We start from the raw sequence: 12,191 nt of genomic DNA on the forward strand, positions 1-12,191 counted from the left end.
TTCAGTGAATGACGTGAACAAACTGAGGCCGCCATCAATCTGTGAATGATGTTATGCTCATATCTCACCGGTAACGCGTCCTGGATATATTATGCTAAATTGTAAAAAAAAAAACAACCTGCATTGTGGGTAGCATGAGAATACAGAACACAAAATTCTTGGAAGTTCATAGACAACCTCACCATTAGCGGAATGATGAGTCAGCATACAGACAAGTTAATGGCTGGAACATGGATGCTGTCAGACCCAGTAGAGCTTAACCTACTGAGGACTGTACAGACGACAGTGAAGCACCCCCCACCCCCACCCCACCCCGCCCCTTACCGTGGATTCCTCCTGGTTTCTAGGAAACACCCACACATAGACACTGTTTGGAAGAAAAAGCAGCAGAGATAACAGCAGCAGCTTCAGGTCATCTTCACCATGGTCGCTTCCATAACTGTTTGGTTTGGTTCAGCCATTAAGGCCGTCGGGGCCAGATGGCAGCAAATAATCAGATCTATGGATATGATCTATGGAGATAACTTTACCTCCATCCTGACTTCTACAGCTCAAGGGTGAGGAAATGTTATGGTTTTCCCTTTTGGGACTTTGAGTTTTTAGTTCTCAGTTATGTATGTCATTCTGCTTTGTTGATCCTTGGTTTATTTTCCATTTTATGTTTGTTTGAGCAGTCTTAAGTTACTATCTTATGCCTGTCTCCTTCCCCTAGCTCCCTTCTAGTCACTTCTATCCACACCTGCTCCATATCAACTGATTACACCCTGTCTTAGTTCTCTCTCCTATATATACTCTGTGCAGTACTTCATCGTTTCTCTGCTCCTCACGTCTGTTTTCCTTGACGTCCCCTGCATTTTGGTATTTCTGTATTTTACTTTTGGATTTTTGCTTCAGTTGCCACCTTTTTGTTATTAAACCTTAATATTAATTTTTGGTTCTCAGTATTTTTGTGTTTTTGGACATGTGCCTCAGTTTTTCTTCATTAAACCCACAAGAACTCATCTCTGCATTTGGGTCCTCTACCAACCTCCAACCCAACGTTGACAGGAAAAGGAGAAGGGCAGCTATGATCTCTGCAGACTACAGGGCTGGGCTACAGAGCTCTATTTGAAAAAAGCCACAAACAAAGGACAAGCAAAGTGATTAGATTAACCAGAATGAGTAAAAACTGCTGGGAATGTCATGAGGACATGAGAACCAGATGAGTCCAACCAACGCGATGCAGAGCAGCTGGATGAGGAACTAACTGAGGAGCTGAGGACAAGTGAGTTAGAAATGTAGAAAGAAATAAACTGGGACACAACAAATATTACTATTCCAAAGCTAGAGACATATACCAAAACCAGTAAAAAAGAATAGAACACACGAAAGATGTGACATTATTAAGCAGTCATTACCCTGAAAGGAGACAGGCTTCATCTTTGAGTTTTTAACTGACAAAAATTTGAAATAAATAAGAAAAATCCTAACATGATGCAGACCAAGAACCAAGTCACTGATAAAGAAGCAAAGGTCCGTAGTTCCTTTGTACCTTATATTTATCGGTACGTACACCTGATGAGATTCTTGTATGAAAAAATTCAAGTAAAGCGTACATTTTATATAGACTGACTGCACATAAGATTAAAATGTAAATATAAAATAAATCCCTTTATTGTCCCACAATGGAGAAATTCACTCTGCATTTAACCCATCCAGTTGGGGAGCAGTGGGCTGCCATTGTGCGGCGCCCAGGGAGCAGTGTGGGGTAAAGGGTCTTGCTCAGGGACCCAGAGTGCAGACTGTGAGGATCGAAACGAGGACTTGCAACCTTCTCAGAGCCCAAACACACGGCTCTAACCACGAAACCAACACTCCCCTATTTAACTATTTTAAGTATTTTTTAGGTTTTTTGTTAATCTGATCACAATGTGGAGATGTTTTTAATGGCCATAGTATGGCCCTTGATTATTAAAAAGTTTGATAACTTGACAAACATCCAGAGTCATTCACACGCTGCACAGCAACCGCAGGTTATTGCTAAAGAAGCTGGTTGGATAACTGAGTCGAGAAGTAGTTCACCAAGGCTGGAGTCAGTGAATCAAAATCCACCGCTTAAAAAACAAATCCTGCATGTTTGTGTCGAAGCACTTTTCTACAAGAGATGCCATCAGAAACCTGTTACCTGTAAACCGGAGATTTAATGGAAAATTAAAGAGGACAAAATCAAATAAATATATAATTAAATAATTACCTTTACCATGAAATATAATATATTTAATATACATATATTTAAACATTCATATAAAATATTTGCCTGAAAATGTAGCGTAAATTTGTTTAATACATCATTAAATTAACAAAATGTACCATAAGCTACATCAAATTAATGCCAAATAAATAAATGTTGTATTCAATAACTAGATTTTCCATATATTTAATTAAAAGATAATAAAAAAGGGAATATACCAATAAAAAAATGTAATATAAAATAAATAAATACACCATTGACTTATGAAACATAATTAAATAATTATTTATGTTATTAAATTGTAACAGTTTTTAAATTATAGCATTAAGTGATTATTTTGAATTAGTTTATTTATTAGGTTTAGCAGAATTATGAAACTATTTAAATTGTGATCATCAGCCTCAGTGGGCAGGATCATGGAGGCTCCAATAAAGACCACTTTGCTTCTTCTTCCTTTGCTATGACTCTGAGGTCAAAACCACACAGGAAGAAGTCGGAATTCTGGAAATAACTTCAAGAAGTCATTGATATTTATTTAACACAGACTCAGGATGAGCAACAGAAACCTCCATAAGCCTAGTTTGGTCTGAAATCTCCCTAAAGTTCATTAAGGCCCCGTCCACACGAAGACGAACCTTGGCCTAAACGCACAAATTTTTCTCCAAACCAGCCTCTCATCCACACGAAGCCGGCGTTTCGGGGGTCTGTAAACGATCATTTTTTTATTCACCCTTCAGAGTGGGAAGATTCTGAAACGCCGTTTTCGCGTTTCCATCTTTACACCCTAACCGCATTTTTTTTTTTACACGCATGCGTCATAGCGTCGCCTCTAAACACGCAAGCGCGACACATCACAACAACAATGGCGCCGTTGCTGCTAATGCTACTCACCCTGCTGTCGGGCTTACAACAGAATCTTCTTCTTCTGGAATATCTCCAGGAAGAACAGAGCAATATCGACGACATAGTTCAGCACCTGAATTTGACTTAACCACGAAAATGGAACCGCAGGGCAACCATGTATAAATATTAGTGCGCATGCCCAACATTTCGTCGCTTATTTTTGCTTTGGCACCACAGCGCCACTTACAGGCCTGGCATACATTTTGCAGCGTTTTCATGCATTCGTGTGGACGCTCACATTTATTTTACGTCTCCGTCTTTACGGCAAACCTTTTGGAAAATATCAGCGTTTCGTGTTCGTTTTGACTTCGTGTGGACGGGGCCTAAGGGGACTTACTGTGGTCCCATTGATTCATAAGCTAAAGCTTAAACCTGTTTCTGTGCTGGACATGTTAGCCGCTTTATGCAAATGGATGGATAGATGGATGTAGTTCCTATATTCACCTGGAACCAGCAGCTACTGGTGGTATCATTTCAGTTAATACTAATTTATGCATGGGCTGCAGTGTGGAGCTCTAATGCCATGCAGCGAGAATGTCCTCCAATTGATTCCTGCAAAATGTTTGCATGTTCTCCCTGAGCAAGCGTGCGTTCTCTCTCGGTACTCCACCTTTCCCCCAAAACATGAGGGTTAGGAGGTTAATTTGTGTTTCTAAATAAGTGTGTGTGTGTGTGTGTGGCTGTGCCTCTGTTTTGCTGTAAAAGACCATTGACTTGTCCATGGATGAAAATAAAATCTATATATTTACATCAGGCTTATATATTTTATTTTAAATACTTATTAAATGCATTTGGTATTTATGTCCAGTTTCGATAAATTAATGATAGATTTACATAGTTATTTTATAGGTTATTTATTTTTTGTTTTGTAGCACTTGTCCTCCTCCAAAAATTGTGTTTAAATCAATAAATATATCAAGCAGAAAGAGTTTATGAAAACCTCTGTTTTACTTTTTGTTATCCTTTGGGCATAAAATAGATGATGACACTCATTGAAAAATAACTTACTGTAAATAAGAAAAATAATTAAAAGATAGCCAGCACATTTAACACCATTAAGTAGAAAATCTGATTTAATTTGAATTAGTATTTTCTATATTTTGGGTTAATTTAATTCAGTCAAAATTAAATTTAATTCAATTGTATGGAATTAAACTAAATGTTTCCATGCTTCCTAATTTTATTGAATTTGATTCCATTTAAATTGGAATAAATTTAATTAACCCAAATTATAGAAAATACTAGACGCTAAATTCTAATTCTAATCTAATTGTTTAATGTGGTTGAATTTGATCGCTGTGGAGATATTTCAAATCAAACCCATCTGGTTGTTTTTATGATGAAAATAATGAGGAACGCCTGAATCTGCACCGAACAGCAGCTCTGCAAACTCACACATCCTCAACTTCTTTCACCTTCTAACTTCTTTTTTTCTTTTATTTCTTCTAACAAAGTAGATCTGATTAAAACTTTAAAATCCCTCACGAAACCAACATTTCTTTTCTTTCTGTAATGTTGTGTTTTATCATGCAGTAACTGTTTCGCTCCAAAGTAGGGTGAGTTTATACAGCTGCCTCAGACCGCAGCTCACACACACACCCTCACACACACACACAGCGCGCGCGGGTAGGCGGCGCGCGCACATTTTGTGGCGCTGAGGGGAGAGAAACGGATCGGGCGCAGAGCGCACGCGGCCAGGAGGTGTAGCTGCTCCGCTTTTAGGGCCGCGGTCATGAAAGGGGGGGAGATCATGGCTGAGGAATGCTCGGAGAGAGGAGCGCCCTCCTCCACCTCACAGCTTCACCTTCGCTCTCTCCCCTCAGAGCGCTACCTGCTCCTCCCCCTTCCACCCAGACAGCCAATCACATTCTGTACTCCTACCGTAGCCCCGCCCACTCCCCTCTCTCTCTCTCAGTGTGGAGCCGTGGAGCTGGAGAGGAGAGAAGGCGCGAGGGATCGGGCAGAAGAGGCGCACACACGCGGCTGAGGTGCCAAAAAGCTCGCGAGGACGCAAGACTCACAAACGCTCGGGCGCGTGCGCGCGGGGAACCGTTTCCTTCTGAAGGAGAAGAGTAAAGAGCAGCAGAGTGTTAAAGGAGGACAGAGCAGCAGCTTGGTGGAGTTTTCCCTTTTCATCCCTAACATGGAGCGGAGAGAATGAGAGAGGAGTGAGACGGAGGACAGCCAGCAGCACAAGTCTGCCTGATTCTAAAAAAAATAAAATAAGAAGAAATAAACTAACAATTCCAATAAAAGGAGGGAAAGGAAGACACGGAAAAAAGCAGAAAGCTTTGTGCGTTTTATGTCTCCTCCAGAAGAAGGGAGAGAAGAAAAGGCATCCAGGGAAGACAGACTGAGGTGTTTTCCTGCGAGCCTGAAAGGATCCTATGTTTCTTCTGGAAGCTTTAACCCTTTAAACTGGAGTACTTCCACAGACAAGGTACAGGGGGGGGGGGGGGGGTCTATGGGCTGAATGTAAACTCATTGACTGAACAACACTGGGTGTGTGTAGGTGTGTGTGTGTGAAAATAATGGCAGCAAGTAAAGAAAGAAGCAGTGAAAATGAGGAAAAAAGAAGAAAAAATTAGTGTTTTCTTCAGAATCCCTCCATGTTTCCTTCCTTCTCTCATCTTAACCAGTTTGTCTTTCCTCCTGTAGACTCTATAGGATGCTGGGAGGATTTTAGTGTCTCTCTAAAGTGAAAGTTAATCCTCCATAAAATCCATTTTCCAATCCAGGTTCCAGCCTGTTGTAGCTCCCATGCAGCCGCTCCTCATCAGAGCTAAAACCCTGGATCTGCAGAAGACTTGGTGAATCAGTGTTGCTGAGGACAGACAGCAGCAGCAGTGAATTCACACCGACAGAGTTTCACGTCAGTCCTTAAAGGTCAGATGTGTCCTGAGGACAGGGTTGCCTCTGGATGATAACGCCCAAACCAGAAGCAGACGCTTTTAATTCAATTATAGCTTCAAAAGACGACACTTTGCTCCCATTTCATGTCATCTTGGGTTTGACTTTGAATTCTCCACATCGGTGTGTCCGCTCCTTAGCGAGAAGACGTTTCTGAAGAAAAGGGGGACTATGCAGCAGCTTTTCATCCTCTGAAATAGAAACCAACCCAGCCAGGCTGAAAGCTCCAGAATGACTCTCCAGCCTCACACCTCAGGCTTTGCATGGCCGTTATAGCAGAAGGCGTGAGGGGGTCCTGTCCGGTTCTTAAAGTCAGAACTTTGAGTTTAGCTGAAGGCTTCCAGGCCTCTGCTCGTCGTCTGATTCAGATCTGATCCAGAAAAGCTGAGTGCAAAGAGAAGCTTTTAACCAAATGTTTTCCCACATTTTATTTATGAAACAACAGGCATAAAGTAGAGCCCCTGGTTGTAATGTCACTAAGCATGAGTTTCTGTTGTGGTGCAGATTATCTGAGCTGAACATGAATAAATGAATCCACGCTTAGAGCAGCTGCTGTATAATCACATTAAGATAAAATCATAAATAAGCTCTTTTCTTTCTCTCTGCAGAGACTTAAACAGGGAAAAGTTTCAGCTGGCCGCTGGGTGCCAGCCTCACAGTAATAGCAAAAAGGTTCATTAAAATGAAACATTAAAAAATCCAAACTTCAAGCCAACAGTGTTATTGGAATCCTTATTACCTTTGGAACATTCAAAAAATATGGATATTTTGATGGCAAAAATTTATATGAATGTAAAAACAAGAAGTGCAAACTTGCCCGAATATATTAAGAAAAATAAAAAAAAAGTGATTCTATAAGAAATGTATAAAAAGAAAACACTCTTATAGTAAAAGAAGCACATTTGTTTAGGTATAACATCACCTTAGAGCCATTAATGCTGATACTGGCACTTACATTTTTTAGTTTATAAACATAAATATGAGTGTTAGCTAAGCTTATTAACTTTTTAATTAGCTTTTTACCTTTTTTGACTTATCTTTTTTAGCTTAATTTCCAATAGCTAAAATATCATTCAAGAGCTCATCTAATTGGTCAAATGCCAAAATAAGATGTTCAGCTATGTAGCAGTATCTTTGCTGAATGGCTGGATATAGATCTTGTGCTTCTAGATCTCCACTAGTAAGGGGGATGCAGGTGATCAAAAATGCTAACTTGCCCTATAAAGGGTTAAGCGGATCTGATTTGCCGTAGGAACAATTAAACGCCTCTGCTTTTAGTCCTGTGTGTTTTGGAAGGCCTGATGATGATGATGATGTGTTGGGGGGGTGTCGGCCTCCGTGCCGCCGCTCACACACACAGAAAGAGAAGATGGGCTTTAGCCTAATGACTTCCAGAGATTTGCATTCCTCTGCCACTCTCCCGAGTTGGGTGGAAGTGTGTGAGTGTGTGTGAGGACGTCTTTCCTTCTTTGCTCTCTCTTCCTCACACACTAAACATTCTTCTATAAAATAAAATTATGGGCTTCATCAAAACACCGGGCAGGGTGTGTGTGTGTGTGTGACATGGCAAAGGAGGAAGTGGGTGATGGATTAAAGGAATTAAAGTGTCACGGTGAGAGGAAACACGCTGGAAAACTGTGGATGGACGGAGGACGGAGGGCAGAGACAGCGGAGGAGGCAGGAACATGTGCGACTGATTAAGATTCCTGCAGGGTTATTAGACGGGATAAGGCGAAAGGGAGCAGTTACATTTTATACCCTTTTCATCAAAAATTGATTTAGCTTTATGTTTAACAACGGAACCAAGCGCTTTGCTTTCTATTCCTTTAATTCCTGCTTTTTTTCTGGTTTGGAATAATTGAACGTTTTATTCTCTGAGGGGCTTTGTGAGGCAGTGCTCCCAGTATTACCACACCTTAATGCCTTATTAATGCTTTATTACCATGTTATTACTGCATCGGCCTGCCCCAAATATTCTGGTTTAAAATATCTATTTTTGTTTTTCTAATCAGTTTTATCATTAGGCATTATTATAAGAGCTGTGTTGTGTTTTTTTGAGATTATTTCAGTGTCTTTTTTTGAAGTTTTTCAGGAATGTTTTAGCGGATTAGGAGTTGTGTGAGTTTCAGACCAACCCCTGTGCAGCACAATGCATTCAGCCAAGCAGCACAGACAGCTGCTGCATTCCAGCAGTGGTTGAACTAATGAAAGGAAGAAAGCTGTGATACGCCAACCTCACCTCTACCTGCTTCTGCAGGAGCTTCCTCTCTTAGCGTGTTTAGCAAACAGCAGCTCATCGGTGAGCTCATAATTGTTATCTGCACAGATTCACCCAGAAATGGGAAAGGTTCCTAAGATGCAGTTATTACAGCAGTTAAACAGCCGTGTGCCTTAAAACGGCTTCAACAAAGGCATCAAAAAAACTTATCTATAATCAACTTTGATTAGAAGCTTAATCTAATCAATAAAAATAACCAAACCAAATGTTTTTTTTTTTAATATAGAAACAAAAATATATCTTTCAGCTCAGCTCTATATATATTTTTTACTTTTTGTTAATTTTTATAAACCAGATTCTTGTTTCTTCCCATTGAATCTGAATAAATTATCTTTGAGGCAACTAGTTTATATGTGTTAAAATGAGAGGATGATATGAAGATGGAAAGTTAATATTAGCTGTTTTTTTTTTATATAAAATAAACATATTTAGTGGTTGGGTTGTTTTATTTCCTATTTTTAACCCCCCCCCCATTATTCCCAGCTGTAGTTCATTAAATGAGTCCTTTCATGTTTGCTTCACCACAGCAGTTATAATCAGACAGTGTGTTGGTAGCGTCCTCCGTGGCGGTAGTTAAAGATGGCGGCGTTGTGATGAAGAAGCGGGCGTTCCTCCTAAAGGAATGGAAGTCAGTGCTGCAGAGTTTCCCTTCCTTTAAACCCTATTAGGCCGTCATTTATATCCATCGCCTCTGATGTGATCTTCTTCAGCAGTTCCACTGTGATTCTGTTCATTCCTATTAAAATAAATGAAACCTAATGGCTAATTACTCTCCTTTCTTTTGAAAATAGTTCTCTATTCCTGCTTCAAAAAGATTCATTTCTAATTATCTAAATCTCTATTTTTAAGATTGTTTTTGTTGTAATTTTAACCCCTGGCTTTTTCAGTTTAGATTTAAAAAATGATGAAAGAGCAAATTGACATTTTGAATGAATTCTTTCACTGATCTTCCACGTGTTTTCACACTCGGATAAAGTGTGTGTGTGTGTGTGTGTGTGTGTGGATGTTGGTTCGGATTATTCTTTTTTTCTCCCCCTCCTGAGGCTTTATCAGATTATTATAGATGTATTTGCAGATTACGGGGACAGGGTGTGTGTGTGTGTGTGAAGAAGTGACCACTGATGCAGACAATGTGCCCAGCCAACCATTATATGACCTGCTGGATCCCAGCACCGCTGCACACACACACACACACACACACACACGCTTCTATGTCCACGTTCACATGAGCAGCCATGCATGCACCGCCGGGACGCTCACAATGTCGCCAGCAGCTTTCCGTCTCTGGTCAAGGCCGGAGAAACGAATACCTGTCCTAAGACTGACTGACAGGGGGTGTGTGTGTGTGTGTGTGTGTGTGTTGGGGGGGTGAGGTGGGGGGGTCCTGGGGCCTGAGGGTTCTTTACATCATGAGATTCAAGCTGCTTTTAAGGAACTTGACTCTTCTCAGTTTCTCATTCCTGCACTTTTCTTGCCCTCTTTCATTCTGACCCCCCCCCCCCCCCACACACACACACACACCATGCATACCCATGCCCCCCCCCCACAAAAAAACACACACACAACTAATTGTATGTCTCTCTGTAGCTCTCTCTCCACAAATAGAGCATGATATCCTAGCAACGAGGCCTTTGAGAGGGATGTGTGAGATAGATTGAGTGTCTGCAGTATAGGAGTCTGTGACCGTGTGTGTGTGTGTGTGTGTGGGGGGGGGGGGGGGGGGGTGTTTGGGTTTCAAAGCCAGAACGATGATGAAAGTCAGCAGAGCAAGGACACCGCTTTGAGACGGAAGTTAAAGAATGAAAGCAAGTCAGCGGCTCGTCCTTGGAAGAAAAACTTTTTTTACTTATTGTTGTTTTCTTTTTTTTTTTCTTTTTTTACACCGCTGGTGAGAGCAAAGTTGTACTTATACGTGTACAGTTGTACTTATTAGTGGAGGAGCTTTGTTCTGCTGTAAAAGACGACTGTGTTCAGTAATGGAAGCTGAACTGAATCCTGGAATGCCAGGCTGAAGCAGAGAAACGGGAAGCATGTCCTGCTGGCTGTCCTATAATCTGGTTTTCTAAAGGCTGAGCTGGAGTACGGCTCTGCTCTGCCACAGCAGCTCTGGCCTTTTAGTCTGATAATAACCAAAAATGCTTCCTAACAATCGCCATATATTTATTATCCTTAATGGTCTGCAGAGCTGAGGTTGGACTTTAGAGCCGCTCTCATGTTTCATATTGTTACATACTGTTCAAAACGCTCCTGTCTGCTTTTAATATAAAACATTAAGAATAAATGTATTTATTTTTAGTTCCATGATGGTTGAGGGGCTGAAGAACAGGCCACCAGTGAAAGGCAGGCAGGCAGGCGGTCAGACGGCAAGTTAATTCATGAAGCATGAGGAGATTTAGATGCTTTACTGGAAAACAATCAAACAGAGATAATCACATCCACAACTGGAATTATTAAAAAGAATAAATAAAACCCCAAACATTTAAAACAACCAACTTCTAGAGCGTTCCAGTTGGAGTGATGTAATCACAGAAGTTTATCCAGTTTCCCCCTTGAGGACCCCCCCCAACTGCCACTGTTACAACCATAACAAAGGAAAAAGCGCTGTTCTACACAGAACTCTGCTCACATGTAATTAAATAAATATATATATATATATATATATATATATATATATATATATATATATACAGGTGCTGGTCATAAAATTAGAATATCATGAAAAAGTAGATTGATTTCAGTAATTCCATTTAAAAAGTGAAACTTGTATATTATATTCATACATTACATACAAACTCATATATTTCAGATGTTTATTTTGTTTAATTTTGATGATTACAAATGACAACAAATGAAAATCTCAAATTCATCATATCAGAAAATTAGAATATTACTGAAGACCAATAAAAACAAAGGATTTATAGAAATGTTGGCCAACTGAAAAGTATGAACATGAAAAGTATGAGCATGTACAGCACTCAGTATTTAGTTGGGCCTCCTTTGGCCTGTATTACTGCAGCAATGCGGCGTGGCATGGAGTCGATCAGTCTGTGGCACTGCTCAGGTGTTATGATAGCCCAGGTTGCTCTAATAGTGGCTTTTAGCTCTTCTGAATTGTTGGGTCTGGTGTATTGCATCTTCTTCTTCACAATACCCCATAGATTTTCTATGGGGTTAAGGTCAGGAGAGTTTGCTGGCCAATTAAGAACAGGGATACCATGGTCCTTCAACCAGGTACTGGTAGCTTTGGCACTGTGTGCAGGTGCCAAGTCCTGTTGGAAAATGAAATCTGCATCTCCAAAAAGTTGGTCAGCTGCAGGAAGCATGAAGTGCTCTAAAACTTCCTGGTATGTGGCTGCGTTGACCCTGGACCTCAGAAAACACAATGGACCAACACCAGCAGATGACATGGCACCCCAAACCATCACTGACTGTGGAAACTTTACACTGGACTTCAAGCAACGTGGATGAAGTGCCTCTCTTCTTTTCCTCCAGACTCTGGGACCTTGATTTCCAAAGGAAATGCAAAATTTACTTTCATCAGAGAACATGACTTTGGACCACTCACCAGCAGTCCAGTCCTGTTTCTCTTTAGCCCAGGCAAGACGCTTCTGACGCTGTCTGTGGTTCAAGAGTGGCTTGACACAAGGAATGCGACAGCAGAAACCCATGTCTTTCATACGTCTGTGTGTGGTGGTTCTTGAAGCACTCACTCCAGCTGCAGTCCACTCTTTGTGAATCTCCCCCACATTTTTGAAGGGGTTTTGTTTCACAATCCTCTCCAGGGTGCGGTTATCTCTCTTGCTTGTACACTTTTTTCGACCACATCTTTTCCTTCCCTTCGCCTCTCTATTAATGTGCTTGGACACTGAG

The 12,191-nt window shown here is 40.8% G+C and overlaps 1 protein-coding gene across 8 annotated transcripts in view; it reads left to right on the plus strand.

Annotated features, from left to right (window-relative positions):
* The window catches only part of LOC119777832 (teneurin-3-like), a 488,332-nt gene that overhangs the window by 183,202 nt on the left and 292,939 nt on the right, over positions 1–12,191 (plus strand). The window contains exon 1 of one of the 8 annotated variants that reach the window (XM_038276838.1): positions 5,183–5,573. The exons of the other annotated variants lie outside the window; for them this stretch is intronic. The gene's annotated coding sequence lies outside the window, so the exon portion shown is untranslated. Of the gene's footprint in view, positions 1–5,182; positions 5,574–12,191 lie in introns of those variants that run through there. 8 annotated transcript variants of the gene reach the window in all.

The sequence above is a fragment of the Cyprinodon tularosa genome, unplaced genomic scaffold (genome assembly GCF_016077235.1).
Source record: "Cyprinodon tularosa strain WSP-4 unplaced genomic scaffold, ASM1607723v1 ctg128, whole genome shotgun sequence".
Taxonomy (NCBI): domain Eukaryota; kingdom Metazoa; phylum Chordata; class Actinopteri; order Cyprinodontiformes; family Cyprinodontidae; genus Cyprinodon; species Cyprinodon tularosa.